A 17758-nucleotide genomic window follows, 5' to 3' on the forward strand; every position below is an offset into this window, starting at 1 on the left:
AAGACAGAGCCTATTTCTGTTCTCATGAAGTTTAAATTCTCCAGGGAAGAAAATAAATCATCCACTAAGGCTACTTCATTAGAAAAAAAAGATAAGTGCAATGAGAAGGGTCTTATGACTAAAAATGGTTGGGAATGTGCAGCTGCTTCAGTGTCACCTCTTTGGTGTGATGGCACTGAAACTGAAATATGAATGACATGAAAGAGTAAGGTATATGATAATATCAGGGCAGAACATGAGGCAAAGGACAAAGTAATTAAGATGCTGAGACAGAGATAAACTTGTTCAATGAGTGTGGAGTTGGTATGGCTGAGCACAGGGAACAAGGGGAACGGTACTATGAACTAGGAAAGGTTTGTGAGGTGCCTGGGGACCAGATCACATGGAGAAGGGGTGGCTCAAAGGCTAAGGAAAAATGTCTGAACTTTATGCTGAATATGATGAAAATGCCTTCTGAGGAAAAGGAAAGGAAACTGACATTTCCTGAGTATCTCTAAAGTGCCAGACAAAACCTTACACACACACACACACACACACACACACACACACAGCATTGTGCATTCTGTAAGACAATATATACATTCATGAAAAACTTCACTTTGTGCAAAATCACCTGTTAAAAGTAACAGCTTTATGAAATTTAAAAAAAAAAAAAACAAGGTTAAGGGAGACATTCAAAACTTATGCAACTTTATAAGCAAAACATTAACAAAAGCAATTAAAACCCATACAAAATACTAATAAATTTCTAATGTTAAATTCCTCATAAATAATTGCAATATACAACATTAAGTTGGGGGGGGGTGTAAGAAAAAGAATACTTGAGACTGGTCATTGTGGCACAGACCTATAATCCCAGCAACTGGGGGAGGCTAAGACAGGAGGATTTCAATTCCAAAGCCAGCCTCAGCAACTTAAAGAGCAACTAAATGAACTAAGTGAAATAAAAAATAGAAAAGGGATCTGGGGTTGTAGCTCAGTGGTAGAGCACTTGCCTTGCAGGCGTGAGGCCCTGGGTTTGATCCTCAGCACCACATAAAAATAAATAACGATTTTGTGTGTCCATCTACAACTAAAAAAAAAAAAAAGGAGTTGGGGGGCTGGGGATATGGCTTAGTAGTAAAGGATCCCTGGATTAGATCTCCACTACCAAAAAATAAATAAATAAATACTTGAGAATGTTGGTGCACATAGGCAAAATGCACAGAGATCGGGAAGAATCACACAATAACTTTCAAAACTGAAAACATGGCCAAACTAGGCCAAAAGGAAGAAAGAACTCAAGAGTGACCTCCATGGCTTGTTGCATTCAGCTCTTAGCCTACTTTGAGCTCAGCTATTGCTACTTGGTGCAAAACATGAATACACCAGAGAAAATGTATAAGCCAGAGCAATTTCCTCATTATACTCACATAACTCCCCTATTTACAATCATACAGAGCCCATTCACAAACAGACATACACTGGAGTAAAACCAAGTGTTCTTTTTAACTTACGCCATCTTTGTATTCCAATTAAATCCTTGTAAGTATTTGGTATTTTGCAACTAGAGGAACTGAAACTCCAGAAAGATAAGTAAAAATGTACCCAAATTTTACAAAGAATAAAACAGAAGATGCAGAATGTATTCTGAAATCAAACCAGAAACACCCCCGCCCCCATTCACACTGACAACTACTCTTACTTACAGTGCTGGGAATGGAACCCAAGCCTCACACATGCTAGGGAAGCTCTCTACCACTGAAATACAGTCCCAGCCCTCACACTGACAACAGTCCTGAAAACTACGGTTTGAAGATGGCTTCAAACCTAACTTTTAAATTATATCATAGGCATTCATAGTAATATTTATCAAAAGTACATGAGTATGTTGTTACAGTCTAAAAATAAAAAAAACAAAACAAAACACACTTTCCTGTCATTGCCAGTTCTCACTTTGTAGGAAGTCACTGCTATGCTAAAAACCAATGTATTCACTACCAAAACTTATGAGTCATCTAGAAGAAAACACAAGAAAGGCAAATGAGGCTAGCTGAAACAAGGCAACAAGATCCCCACAACATCTGACCCAAAGAGGGGTGGGGTGGAAAAGAAATTAGAAAATACACCTGCATACAATGAGTAGAGTTATTTAGAGATACCAAAGACCAAGTTACCTACCTGAGCAAGAGCACACTGGTCCAGACAAGCAAACATAAAGCTAAAAAAGCCTGTAGGATGCATTCATTCCCCCATTTAGTAACATTTAGGGGAAAGTGAAAATATTCATCTCTTAAATGTACTATCCTTGGTGATTTTAAATTTACCAATGAATTTTTAAAACATTCATTTTTAAGTATTCTTTTAAAATACCACTGAAATATTGTAGCAATCATTTTAGTTCACTTTTAAACTGAAAATCCTTTCTTCCCTGACAACAAATTAATATTTCTATTAAGCAGTTCAAATGCCTCCCTTAATGACAAAAGGGTCACCTAATTTGGAAGGCTCTCCTAATTTGGAAGGCTCCAAGTAAAAGAATCAAGGAGACCAAGTTCCCTCATCTTAAACCTCTACTCCAAATATCCCAGGTCTCAGAATATTTTTTTTTTTAACATTTATTTATTTTAGTTTTCAGCGGACACAACATCTTTGTTTGTATGTGGTGCTGAGGATCAAACCCGGGCCGCACGCATGCCAGGCGAGCCCACTACCGCTTGAGCCACATCCCCAGCCCCTCTCAGAATATTTTGATAAGTAAAAAAATGTGGCCCTGCTCACCATGACAACATGGTGTTACCATCACCTACTCTTATTCAAATTAGGACCTTCATCTGTCTTCCAATTGTCTTGTTGCCACTTATCAGCATCAAGTGAAAATCTAATGCTACCACCAGTCTACACTCAATAGTAAAACACTGGAAGAAAGTGCAAATTGTTTCCACAACAGACTAACTAAAGTAGGAGAGGAGGCAGCCAAAATTAAGAGGCAATCTGGGCCACAAACTCACTTATAGAGCAAGGGCTAGTTTAGGACTTAGAGCATAAACATCCTCTGAGCCCTGGGGGAAAGCCAGACTCAAAGGCAAAGGCATCAGAAGATTTATGAACTGAGAACTCATACCTTGAAGGACAGGACGCTGGATCATCAGGCAGACCCTCACAATTTTGGGGGGACTAAACTCAGGGGCACTCAACCACTAAGACACATCCCCAACCCTACTTTGTATTTTATTTAGAGACAGGGTCTTACTGAGTTGCTTATTAGCACCTCACTTTTGCTGAAGCTGGCTTTAAACTCACCATCCTCCTCCAGAGCCACTGGGATTTCAGGTGTGTACCACTGCACAGAGCCAGACCCTCACAATTCTTACATATAATAAACACAATGAGTCCAAGGGGCAACGAATTTGTGAAATTGGGTGGGCTTCTAGTTTTATATATGTGAATCATCTTAAGATCAAAGTTCTACTGTATTATAACTATAACTCAGAATTTCATGTGTTCAACTAAAATTGAATGGCAAGTCTATTGGGTATCAGGCACTCTATTAGGTGCTGAAAATAAAATGAGTGAAAGACAACTGTCTTCAAGGAAGGCTCTCCCTAATAAGAGTCCACAAATTAACTCTGGATCAAGGAGAGATCTGTGCTAGAAACAGAGACTAGAGGTCATAGATCAGAATGTCAGTTTAAATATCACAGAAACTCAATCTTCAAATAGTATAATTTCATGCAACCAACATGTTAAGGCATGTTCATCTTTGCTTAAAATAGTATAAAGTAATTATCTAAACTTTTTCTCTAATAGGATATAAGAAACCTACTGTAACAGTCATTCCTGTTAATCCTTACTAACCTTTTATGGGAAATATTCACGGGTCTTAATCTGCAGCTGCTTGCAGATTTCCCAAAAAGTCTTTATGCTTACATTTATTAGCCATCAAAATTCCTTTTTATCCTTTGTATCTTACTTACAGTTCACACCTTACAAAACTGGTGTATCCGAACTTCAGAATCCTAACACAGCCTTAGAATATTAAAGACACAGCAACAATAAATGGGACTTATCTAGGCCTCCATCGTTCGGAATGTCAACTTGTTTCCATTCCGAGTGTAGGAAATCACAATTCTATATTCCTTTGACCCAGCATTTTCTAAATTCAACGAATAATAAAATCATTATTTTTAAATACTGAAATGAGGAATGATGATGTAGCTTGGGGATACAGTGCTTGCTGAGCATGTATGAGGACCTGGTTTTCTTACCCCAAAATATAAATAAATAAATGCCAGTAGCAGTGGCACACACCTATAAACCCTGCTACTTGGGAAGCTGAAATAGGAGGATGGCAAGTTCAAGGCCAACCTGGACAACTTAACAAGAATGTCTCAAAATAAAAAGGGTTAAAGATATAGTGGTAAAGCACCACTGGATTCAATGACCAGTATCACAAATAACAATAATAAGAGGTTTATAAAAGTATATTTAAAATAGAAAACAGGGGCCTGCACATATAGCTCAGTTGGTAGAGTGCTTGCTTCATATGCACAAGGCCCTGTGTTCAACCCCCAGCCCCACAAAAAAAAAAAAAAAAAAAAAAAGCGGAGCGGGACAGAAAATTATGGAAAATAACTGTGTGTCTGGTGTTCTGGCGTTCAATCAGCTCCTGAAAACTTATTTCAGTTTCTTTTGTATATATACATATCATGTGTTGCACCATATGTATTTTTAATAAAAGTTCATGTCATAGTTTGCATAAAATGTAACATGTATATGTATATGACTGACCCAAGCAGTACTGTTTGATCTCCTAGGAACTGGAGAAGAGGAGTACAAATTCTCCCCACCACCACCACCATCCCAGTATTAGGAATTGAACACAGGGGTACTCTACCACTGAACTCTCTATCCCTTTTTTATTTTTGAAACAGTGTCTCATTAAGTTGCCCAAGATGGCTTCAAATTTATGATCCTCCCACCTTAGTTTCCTGAATAGTAGAGATTACAGGTGTGCACCAACATACCTGGCCAATTTATTTATTTAAAAATAAAATTTTTAGTAGTTGTAGATGAACAGAATGCCTTTATTTTATTTGTTTTTATGTGGCGCTGAGGATCTGTCTCACACATGCTAGGCAAGCACTCTGGCACTGAGCTACAGCCCCAGCCCTAATTTACTTTTTAATGAAGGTAGCAATTTTCTTTTTCTTGGAATGTCAAAATGTGATCAAATTCAATATAAAATACGAACGCAAAAGAACATGGTTATCATACATTAATGAAGCTCCATAGTACACAATCTTATTCTATACTGAGCAATAAAAGTTCAGTCACCAAATGCAGTCTTAGCCCTCTGGATTAGAAATTCTAACATTTATTAGCCATCTCATCTCTGTAGTTGGCACAGCAGCCAAGACAGGTTTACAGAATAAGTTGTCAGAAGAGGTGTCAATTTTCCACCTCTCTTCAGCTGTTTCTGCTGCAGCTAGCAAAGGCCACCAAGAGTAGCTAACATTTATTTATTAAGTACCTCTTCTCTCTCTCTGCCATACTCTATGCTACTTTACATGTGTTCCCATTTCAATGCTCACAACTGCTTTGTGAAGAACTAATTATCCATTAGTCCCATTTTTCAGATGTGGAAACCAACTGGAATAGTTAGATATCTATTTCCCAAAGCCCTAACAGTAAATAGGAGTGACATGATTCAAACCAGGTATGCCGGGCTCTAGCTCTTCACAGCATCAACCAAGAGTGAGAGATTACTACCAGATCAGATCCTACTTCGTCCTCTGTTAATGATGAAGAGAGGGCCATGGCTTCAGGATTGCAAGCATTAAGTAACTGTGCCACAGAATTAAAATCAATGTTTCTATCTCCTTGGAGTCAATAACACATTAAGTTCACAGGTCACACACAGTAAGGTCCATACAATATCAGAATGCATAGTTCCATAAGTCCCACTGTACCCAAATGTATCACAATTCCTGAAATCAACTATTAACCTATGAGAATCCCAATTTTCACCTGATTCCTAAACCTTTGGAAGACTAATACCTTTGAAATAAGACAACACTTATGTACTTCTGGACAACAAAACCTCCTTTGAAAGCTGGCACTGAATTGTTTCTAATTATCAAGCTTGGACAGAATTCATAAATCACAAGTTCAGCACTGGTCTGTTATTCTGCCAACAAATCTGAGGAATAAAAGTGTTTCCAATCTTGTCAAGTATGGTGGACCACACCTGTAATCCCAGCTACTTGGGAGGCTGATACAGGAGGTTCGCAGGTTCAAAGCCAAACTCAGCAACTTAGCAAGGTATCTCATGAGACCCTGTGGTAAAGCACCCCTGGGTTAAATCCCCAGTACAAAAAAATATGTATATGTGTGTGTATGTGTGAGAGAGAAAGATTTGTGTCTGTGTGTACACGTATGTACATACGTACATACAGTTCTACTTCTTTAAAAAACTGCCTGAAAAGCACAAGATATTAACAGTTTTTGCTCTTTTGACTGTCCAAATTCAAAAATTAAAAATTCTCAAGGAGATACTTTGATTTTTCACAATTACCATTCTCAAAATGGTATATGAACATATTTAAATAATTCAAAAGATTATAAATGAATAAGTCTCTCCCACACCTGACTAAATGATCTGTCCACTCCAGCCCCACTCCAACACCACTGCTGGTCTTTTACACATCTTTCTACATTTGCTAAGCATGTACAACAAGCATATACGTAAACACACATACTCTTACTATATATCCCTTTTTAAATTAAAATGACAGTAAATGATATTGGATTTCCCAATCCCTTGTTTTTTTAATTAGACATTTTTGAGAAGAAACTTTAAATGTCAGTGAAAAACACCAAATCTACACAAATCTATAAGGGAACAATTCACACACAAATATTTCTCACCAGATGTCAAAACTTTGTGACTTCTGTTGGCTGGACACAAGGAAGTCTAAAATCAAAGATGTAATACCACTGTGGGCCTATTTGTTGTTGTTCTTCTTCTTCTTTTGTTTTTGCACAAGAACAGGAAATCTCTACTTCCCAGACACAACACCAGACTACTCCTAACCCCATTCTAAGATCTTATAAATGTTCATTGCTTACAGAGAAAAGTGATTTAAATAAACACTGTACTAGGGGAAAACATGTATATTATACTTTGTTATTAAAAGGTGCTAACACTGGGAAGAGTGGCACACACCTGTAATCCCGGCAGCTTAGGAGGCTGAGGCAGAGTTTAAATCAAGAGTTTAAAGCCAGCCTCAGCAAAAGTGAGACACTAAGCAATGCAGTGAGACTCTTTCTCTAAATAAAATACAAAATGGGACTGAGGATGTGGCTCAGTGGTCAAGTGCCCCTGAATTAAACCCCCAGTACCAAATAAATAAATGGTGCTAAAGAACAATTCTATAGCCACAAACCATACTTGAAAATTCATACATAAGTTCTATTTCATAAAAGAATAATTATGCAGAAAAACAGAAAAGGATATTAAGGAATTTCATTATCTATTACCATGACCCAAATGCCTAATACTGTGAGTTAATGGCATGACAGAAACTAAATAGAAATCAAACAAAATTAGCCTACACTCTACTCAATTAGTCTGTTCAAATTAAGGGAACACATAGAACACCTCCCCCTAATTCATCAGCTGTGTTCTATGTGTAGTTAATAACCAAAATGCTCTATTATTTTAATACACATCTGGGCATGGTGTTTGCTTACTACTAATAGAGTGCTTTCAAGACTATTGTTCTACAGAAGGCTATAGCTTTTGAGTCAACTATTAATTGAAGCAAACTTTCCATATAGATATCCTTCAAAAATTATTAATTTTTTTAAATATTTATTTATTTATTTATTTTTAGTTATTGGCGGACACATCTTGTTTGTATGTGGTGCTGAGGATCAAACCCGGGCTGCACGCATGCCAGGCAAGCGCGCTACCGCTTGAGCCACATCTCCAGCCCCCAAAAATTATTAAAATGACCAAATCTTAGAGAGTTTTAATAAAGGGATTAAAAGTATTAAATATACTCAATCAATCATTGGTTGATTGAGTATATTTAATATACATGAGCAAATTTTAGGTAACATTTTATCTGATCATATTGATATATATATATTTGTAGAAGTGAAATGATTTCCCCACACAACCACGGTTTTGCTCAAAAAAAAAATTACTAAAAAAATCTGCTCACTTAATATTGGATCCCTGTTAAAATGCTACTCACCATTCCGAGAAAATACACAAAAACACAAAACATCCGCTTAAAAACCGTGTAGAGTTCACTGCCTCTTTATAATGCCCCACTCTTTAGAATACTAAAAAAGGGCAAGGGAGAGAGACAAAGAAAGAAGTAAAAGCACTAACTGATATCTCTGACCTCTGATGAAACAAAGAATATCAAGTAGAATGATATCTAGTCCTAAAGAGTTTTAAAAAAAATTACTGTATTAAAATTTTTAAACATCCTGTTTTTAAAAAAGTTTTAACACATCCAGAGTAAATTTCATACAAATAACTGTTCTATTAAGATAATGGAATAACTATCTTTGACTCTTGATCATCACATTCTCTTCTTTTTCTTAAATTCTACCTCCTACAAGAAACCTACAAGCCAGGCATGGTTGCCCATACCTGCAATACCAGCAGCTAGGGAGGCTGAGGCAGGAGAATTCCAAGTTTGAGACCAGCTTCAGCAACTTAGAGAGGCCCTAAGCAACTTAGTCAGACTCCTGTCTTAAAATAAAAAGTGAAAAGAGCTGGGATGTAGCTCAATGGTAAAGCCCTTCTGGGTTCAATCCCCAGTACCCAAAAAACATGAAAATATAAAAAAGAAAAAGGAAACAAACCTTCAGTAGACAAAGGGGGAAACAGGCAAACTTCCCAGTTTAAATATTCAACACCTACTCTTCCTCATTCATTCCTCAATTTATTCATTTCATGTAAATCTTTTCCTTAATCTGGGTATTCTTTCTATATTTACTGAAATTTAATTACCGACCTTTCAGCATGACTCTCACAAAGTTCATTATATTATTTCTGAGTTACAAAACTAAGCTCTCAGAAAGCAACATAGCTCATTTTGACTCAAAATCTTGCAAGAAGCTTTCATTTTAAAACTCTAAAAATTTTTTAAATGTTGAAAAGCTATAACACCAAATTATTTACCTGTAGAGTCAATTATCCTGGTTGGTTAGAACTAATATCGCACAGGTCTACCATAAAACTTATTGAAGGAAGATGGTTAAGATGACATTCTTCTGGTAGATTAAACCCACTTATGCTGTATAATAGACACACTCTATATTGAATATTAATATGTCAATAGTATTAGCCCAAATGAGATTCTAGTGTGGTTAGAATGCTATATGATGTAACAAGAGTTAAAGCTTTAGAAAAATTTAAAAAAAAAAAAAAAAAAAAAAAAAAAAAAAAAAACCTATGTAGGTATACCACTGAGAAAATAAGGAAGAAAAGCCTTAAAGATTTAGAATTTCGGGCTGGGGATGTGGCTCAAGCGGTAGCGTGCTCGCCTGGCATGTGTGCAGCCCAGGTTCGATCCTCAGCACCACATACAAAGAAAGATGTTGTGCCTACCAAAAACTAAAAAATAAATATTAAAAAATTCTTTAAAAAAGATTTAGAATTTCAAAAAATTCAAAATTTTAACCATATTTATGCCAGCCTACAGATGGAGCATCCCTAATCAGAAAATCCAAAACTTTTGGAGCATCAACATGACCCCACAAGTGGAAAATTCCACACCTGATTTCCTATAACAAGATGAAGTCAAGCCACCGGCACACTGAAAGTACTATATAAAATTACTTCAGGTTATGGGTACAATGTGAATGTGAAACAAATGAATTTCATGCTTATACTTGGGTTCCATCCACAAAATCAAATCTGAAAAAATTTTTCAAAATCTGAAAAACTCCAAAATCTGAAACACTTCTGGACCCAAGACTTTCAGATAAATAGTCAATCTGTATAATCAGATAAAGTCAACTCAGTGTGACATGGTTCCTAATTATGTTTTGACTCTCTACTGTGGCTACTATTTCACCAGTAAGAGAACAAACCTATATCCACTTTCACCTAACTCTTAAGAACTGACAAGGATTTTTTCCTTCACTCTGGCAGTATTAAAATTCAAATAAACAATTAAATATAAATAATACACCTAAACCTTGGAAATCTAATTCAAAAAAGAAAATTCTACCTTATTAGTAATAGTGAAATAGGGCTATCACTGCTCTCATTTAAACAGAGGCCCTGCATAAACAATTCATTTTAACATTAAAATAGTATTATTTCAGCTCTTGATTAAAAAAAATTTCTTTTAAAAGGAAAACAGGTTCTTCCCTTCTAGAATTGTAATATGTAGTTGATACAACATGCCACATGCCACAGAAACAACAGATATGCAGTTTGTTATATTCATTAAATGCAACAGGATCTCAAAGAAATATCCTGAGTCAAGACAGCCAGAAAAGACTTTACAGGAGTAGTAGGACTGAAACTAGGCTATAAAAAGGACAAAGGGAAGAAATGGAATGAACAAAATCACAGAAATTTGTAATGAGTATGGCAAAACTGCAGGATCTGAAAGACATGCAAGAATCCCAGTTAGGGAAGAATGGGAAATAAAGCTGACTAGGTAGAATGACACCTTAAAAGCCAGACTGAAGCATATGAACTCAATCCAGTTGGCACAGGGAATCCATTATGGGTTTTCCAGCAGGGGAGCTGACATAATGAAACCAGTATTTTAAATAAATTACACTGTCAGTAGTTACAGAAGATGGGATAGAGAAGAAAGGTTGCTCAGGGCAACCAACTAAAAAATTAAGGCAATAACCCAAACTTAATGACCATTCCCTCACTCATTCATTCACTATAGACAGTAGACTGCCAGGTAAGAACACTGGCATAAACTATCAGACAAACTGAGCCTACATCCCTACTCCTGCCCCTCACTACCTAAACCTCTATTTTCCTGCTAAATTAAGGATATCAGCTGCTCAGAGTGCCACAGTACTTGTCAAAGCACCAGTACAGTCTTGATCATTGATTATTATGAGCAAAAATCACTGCTGAAATAAGAATGGGAAATGAAATCAGGACAAGATTTACAGGTATTTCAGAGGAAAAGAACTTTCCTGACCAAACTGAAAATATGGAGCAAGAACTCAGGCAAATGGTCAAAACTAGAGGGGACCAAAAAAAAAAAAAAAAAAAAAAACGCCTACTTGAAGTAATCACTCCAAACTAAAAGGCAAATCCTAGGCTCTGCTGAATCCAGCCTCAAAGGAGTTACACATTTTTATTTTAAGATTTGGAAAATGTTCAAAATGGTGCAAGTAGATTTAAAAAGTCAAAACTCAAGTAAAAGAATAGCAACAAAGGCATGCAAAAGGTCCAAGACTATATCCACACCAAAAAGTAGTACCCAGTGTTAACATTCAATCTAATTCTTCAGGGTGTATCTAAGCCCTTATTCACAACTTTGAGAATAAATATATTATTGCTTTTTATTTCAAATGTTCCCAAGACCTCAGGAAACAGAACTGCAAAAATTTTTTTGACATTATGACCCTACTAAAACTAATAACAAGCAAATAAAATATAATACAAAGAAATGAACCTCAAAACCAAACCCATCCCATTACACTTAAGGGATCCTTGGTATGCCAAGCATCTACACATATTACAAACATTTAACTCAATCTTCTCAACTGACAAACTATCAAACAAACTGAGCTCAATGACTGCCCCATTCATTGCCCAAGTGAAATAACTACACAGCAGGAGTTACTACTACTCCAAGATCACACAGCTAGTGAGGGATACAACCTGAGTTTGAATTGAGGCAGTTTGAATTGAGGCAGGTCTGCACAAGGACCCTCATTTAAACCACTATACAACACAAAAATATAAATGCTATTTCCTACACAAATTTTCAGAAATGCACACTTTTAAGTTAAGCATACTCTTATTTGCTCTTCCTTGCTAATTTCATGCACAGATTTATACTCCATGTATGTATGTATGATATGTCAAAATACATTCTACTGGGGCTGGGGTTGTGGCTCAGTGGCACAGCGCTTGCCTAGCATGTGTGAAACACTGGGTTCAATCCCCAGCACCACATATATATAAATAAAATAAATAAATAAAAGGTACATCAACAACTAAGAATATTTTTTAAAAAACATTGTACTGTCTTCTATAACTAAAAAATTATAAAAATTTTCTAGCACAGAACAGAACATTTTTTTTTTCTTTTGGATACTGTAATTGAACCAGGGGCACTTTACATAACACTTAGCCTCACCCCAGGCCTTTTTTTTTTTTTAAGACAGGGTCTAAGTTGCTTAGGGCCTCAATAAATAGGCCTCAAACTTGAGATGCTCCTACCTCAGCCTCCAGAGTCACTGGGATGCCTGCGCTACCATGCCTGGACCAAAACAACATTTCCGCTGGTGGTATTTCAAGAGGCTCCTTTCACCACTGCTAATCTCAAGGTAGGAAATACAGCAGCTAACAAGAAGATTGCATTTTATTAAATAGTGCTAGGGAGCTAATAAGCACAATGATATGAATCCTACAACTTTCATTTATCCAGTACAATCACTTGACCCAGTTAGTAGAGCTACAAAACTGTAAAAATATAAATGTGATTATAAACACAGTTTTTGTAGGCCACAGTGACACACACCTGTACCTCCAACTACCCAGTAGGCTGAGGCAGGAGGATCAAATTCAAGGCTAGCCTGGACAAAAAAGGAAGAACAAACAGGGAAGGAGATAGCTCAGTGGTAGAGGACTTGTTTATCATACACAAGGCCCTTGGTTGGGTCCCCAGCACCAAGGAAAGGAAAGATTTTTGTAAGGATATCTACAAACCAAGACTAAAAAAGGTGGGAAAATCTATTGTAAATAAGGTCACCACAAAAGAACACAGACTGACATGGCTTGAATCCTTGTATATCACTGAACATTTTGGGAGCCTTGAACAAGTGAATTAACTTCTTTGCACCTATGTTTCATCCTCCACAAAGAAAGCCCAAAACTACTGACCTTAGCCCAAGGTCTAAATGACACAAAGCACCACCCACCTCCTAGAGGTGCAAACCAGGCTGAGCCCCTTTCCTCTGGTCTCTATAACTAAAGGACAATTAATTGCCCTCTGAGTACAATCCCAAAGGCAATAGGTAAAGCCAAATTCTTCAGCATCTACTTTCTCAAAGAATTCTTTTTCTATCTTCAAACTTCCATTTTCTAGTGGTGGTAGAGCAGGAGATAGTGCCAAGGTGGTCTGCAAATGGACCACTTTTAACCAATTCTTTTCTACAGTTCTTAAGGTCCTATCCCTTCTCTGCTATGGGAAGGTCTGAATACAAAATACAAATGCCTCATGTTAGATCCTTTTTTTTTTGCATTTAAATAACTTACACTATAAATGTTATAAATGTCAAATTCACATGTACTAGAAAAATACAAAGTCCCAGGCAGTGCCAGTATTTCTGCCATTCCCCTACACTTCCTCCAATTCACATTCTCCTCTATTCTTTTTACATAAATAACTCTGAAATTGAACAAGCCCAACAAATAATTTCTACTAACTCCATCTAAAATGTGTTCTAACAAATTCTTCATAGTAATCCTGCTATAAGTTGTTGTGTAAAGGGGATTCCTTTGCCAGCTACTCATCTGACCAGGTTATATTTATACAGTATTGCTATATATGAACTAATGTATTTAATCAACAGGTTAATGTTCCAAACGTTCATTACTCACAGCTCCTTTTGTCAGTAACCCCATGTTTATATTAAGCTGCTGCCCTTTCTCATTTACTTGAAAGGTTCCCAGTACAGAGGAAGCAGTTTTTTCTTGTTCTCTCTGTAGATAGGTATCTTGGTAACTGTGCAAAAACGTCCATTTGTGTTGAGAACACAAGTATCATGAAGATTCCTGAACATATGTAAAAGTTATTAAGATACTTTAACACTTCTATTACACAATCAATAAAAAATAACAATAATTTCCATAAGGGGGCCACTCCAGTTTCTCCCATATTAATAACAGAAGAATGTTTTAAGCTGATGGTGAGCTTAGCAGCAATTTTTAAGCCATTAGCGAGTCACAATAAGTTCCTCCACTGTAAGCAAAACTTTCTCATGCCCATACTGTTTTCATCCTCCATACAGTTCACCAATTTGTTCTAAATACTATAATCTGATTCTAACTATTCAAATGGCCAAAAAAAAAAGTAGTTATTTATGGAGTTAATGATTGCAACTGCATACATCAGACAGTGCAGGATAGCAGAAATGAAAAAAAATCATATACCAAACAATCAGGGAAAACCGATTTAAAAGCAAGAGTATAAATACACAACACGCCTGACCGCCCTCAGGCATGTTTTCTTTCTGCCTCCCCTCCCCCACTGGTAAATGCAAACTATTTCCAGAACTCCGAAAGATAATTTGGGAAGCTTGCCATTAACTCATGATTCAATCCAACATATACAATGTTTTCATGGAGACAAAGCTGCCCTACTTCCCTAAAGATCATAAAACTTAGTGAAATGGTGAGTAGATACAGTCCCCAGGAAGTCAGGATTAATGAATTCACCAATGAGCATCTGTCTTATTTAACAAAAATGAACATGAATCACACTGGGAAACCCAAAAAGTCACTGTCTTCAATGTGTAATCAGGATATTTATTGCAAGTCGCTTTAGTAAGAGGATAAAAATCCTAACGATTGGACCTTATGTTATCCAAACTGGAGTCTTTAGGGAAGAGAGGTGAAGATGATTACTCAATTGTATTGGGGGCGGGGAGACACTAATACTAAAGATTCAAACTAAAAATAACCCATCATTTCACCCACCATATTTTATTAACAACATGTTTAGATCAGCATAAGGCTCCTGTTTGGAAAAGTCAACAGTAAACTTCCCTAACTGTAAATTACATAGGTATTGAAACTTACTACAACTGGTACCTGCAAAGTCCACGATTTTAAGTAAACTCCAAACACGCAGAATATATAATTTTTAACTAGGTTCTAAGACTTACCCCCCGTGTAATCACCAAATTATTTTACAGAGTGTGGATAACCTAACAAAGAGATTTCTTAAAAGCCATCACAACCCAAATTTTACATGGAACACATCATTTCCACAATCTAAATTTAATTCCGGTTGCCACTGCAAAGTGATGCCTATTTCAGCAAATTAGGAACTTCCAAAAATACTGAACACGTTAACGCATGCATGGCTTTCCTAGTGCTGCCATTTACGATTAATATTTCGCTTAAATAAAAGTCTGCTTCTTTTAAAAAAAAAAATGACATCGGTTGCAAAGAGGAAGTTACCGAGAAACCACCCTCACAACGTGGCCTTTACACTGTCAGAAAATAATGTAACTCCGTGCCACCCAAAACTTACCAGGACGCTGGCAATAACTTTGCCAATTCTACACTTCTGAACCCAACTTCAAAGAGTCTCTACCAAATACTTCCCTAAGAAGGCAGAAAGCGCTAAGTTACAAACAAACACGTCCCGGAGTGAGGCCCGGCGGCCGCGCGCCCCTCCCCCCGGCCGGCGCCCCCGCCCCGGCCGCGCGGCCCCAACAGCCGCCCGCAGCCCCCTGCACTCCAGCCGGGGTCGCCGCGCAGGGCCAGGGAAGCGCCTCGGGAGGGGAGCGAATTCTCATCGCAGCCCAAGGTTTAACAAAACAGCATGCACCGAAAGGAGCCTTCTCCTCTGCTAAAAATAGGCTATAAAGGAGTCGGCCTCATGATGGCTCCTTGATTCAATTTGCTGCAAATTCTTTCCTGAAAGCCTTGCTCGCCTCACATACACACGCACAAAAAGGGGGTGTAAATGCACGAAGGGTGGAAGAGGGGGAGAAGGCCGAGGTGCACATTTTCCGAGAAAACAACAACATAATTAGGGTGAGGATCCCCCGAGACCAGGAAAGGGTAGGGGGTGGGCAGGCACGTGAGCATTTCAAAGAAGCCGGAGAGGGAAAGGGGGGATGGGGGCACCCTAAATGCCCTCCCTCCCTTCCCCTCCCCCACCTAAGCCCCAGCTCCCCAAAGGGCCAAGTTGAAAAATGCATGTTCCGCGGGCGCCCCTCCCCCCCCGCGGCCCGGGGCCCCCGGCCGCCTCCGGCTCGCGCCCCCCGCCCCGGCCCGCGGCCACCCCACTCCAGGGTCCGGCCCCCGGCGCTTACCTGGAAACGGTGGCCTCCAACGCCGCTCCCCCCTCCCGGGAATGGAGGCACAAGGAAATTCCCCTCCTCGCCGCCGCCGCCACCGCCTCCAACCACCCCCAAAATAACCCCTCCGGGGGGTGAGAGGCAATTATAACCCCGGCGAGCGGAGGGCGCGGGGGATGGGCGCGGGCGGGCGGGGGCGGGGAGCGCGGCGCGGGTCCCCAGGTGGCGAGCGGAGGTGCTCCCGCCGCGGGGGGAGGGGCGGGGGCGCACGCGGCCGGCGGCGGGGGGAGGCGGCGCGCGGGGGAAGGGCGCGAGCGGGGAGAGGAATTGAGGCAGAAGGTAAAAGCTGTTACTAAGGGAAAGAGCCAAACGGTTCGGAGCAGCCAACGGCTCAGACACTCAACACTGGGGAGAGAGGAATGGGGACCAGCCAGGCACAAATGAGCTCGCGAGGCCCGCGGCGGCGGCGGCGGCGGCCGCGCAGCAAAACAAACCCGAGCGGCCTGCGCCGGGCGGGCGGGCGCGCGGGGGAGGGGCCGGCGGGGGAGGGGCGCGCGGACGCGGGCGGCGGCGCGGCGGGGGGGGGGCTCCGCCGGCCGGCTCCCGCCCTCCCTCCCGGCCCGCTGCCGCGGCGCTGGGGGCTGGGTGTGTGCGGCGCATTCTTTTAAAAAGAAAGCTAGCCCCGCGGGCTCTCGGAGGCGCCCGGCGGCGCCGCACCCCCCCACCGCCGGGTGGCCGGGTGCGGGGCGGCGCGGGGGAGGCCGGGAGGCTCGCGCTGAAGCCGGTGCGGAAGCGCGGATTAACTTTCCCGGGGAGGCCGCGGGCTCCCCGGCGGCGCGGCGCGGCTGGCTGGGCGGACACGCGGTGGGCATGTGCGGGAGCGCGGCGCCGACATCATATGGACATTTGTTTGCGAAAAACCTCGGTGCACACCTTTGTGTGCGTAAATACATGTGTTTCTCGGAAGCGTACCTGGAAAGGTGCTTATCTGTAATCAGCGATTTTCAAAATACAATCCAGATGACCGGATCTGTAGAGAAAACATGCACACAAGAAAAGGTTTTTGATACTAAACACAAAACTGTAATCCAAGTGTGTATGCCCAAATGTACTGTGAATCAAACATATGGTGGTATTTATCATCTGGTGGGTCTGTTCGAAAGGTTTAGTTGATCGGTTCTCATTTCACAACAATAAAATAATGTAACTATAAATACATATATATATATCAGACAATGCAACGTCACCAGTAGAAGTTTATCCACTTTGTGTACTTTTTGCATGTGTGTAGCACATCAAGGCAGATTATAAAGTGTAACTTAGATGACTGATAATGCGACATTATGATTGAGGGAAGGAGTGCAATGTTTTTTGTTGTTGTTGTTTTGTTTTAAAGCACATTTGGTGTTAATCTTTATAAGCCCCTCAGAAATCAGGGGTGAAGGGTGCTTCTCACACCCGGTATACACCTAGGACATAAAAAGCAGCCACCCTTTTAATTTTAAGA

The 17758-nt window shown here is 39.7% G+C and overlaps 1 protein-coding gene across 3 annotated transcripts in view; it reads right to left on the reverse strand.

Annotated features, from left to right (window-relative positions):
• Nucleotides 1-16760, reverse strand: part of TBL1XR1 (TBL1X/Y related 1) — a 154339-nt gene extending 137579 nt beyond the window's left edge. The window contains exon 1 of one of the 3 annotated variants that reach the window (XM_081301145.1): nucleotides 16267-16760. The gene's annotated coding sequence lies outside the window, so the exon portion shown is untranslated. Of the gene's footprint in view, nucleotides 1-15476; nucleotides 15622-16266 lie in introns of those variants that run through there. The other 2 variants (XM_081301147.1, XM_081301146.1) reach the window with 2 other exon arrangements.
• Nucleotides 16761-17758: the final 998 nt, after the last annotated feature.

Source organism: Spermophilus citellus, assembly GCF_964194105.1.
Source record: "Spermophilus citellus genome assembly, chromosome: 7".
NCBI classification, from domain to species: domain Eukaryota; kingdom Metazoa; phylum Chordata; class Mammalia; order Rodentia; family Sciuridae; genus Spermophilus; species Spermophilus citellus.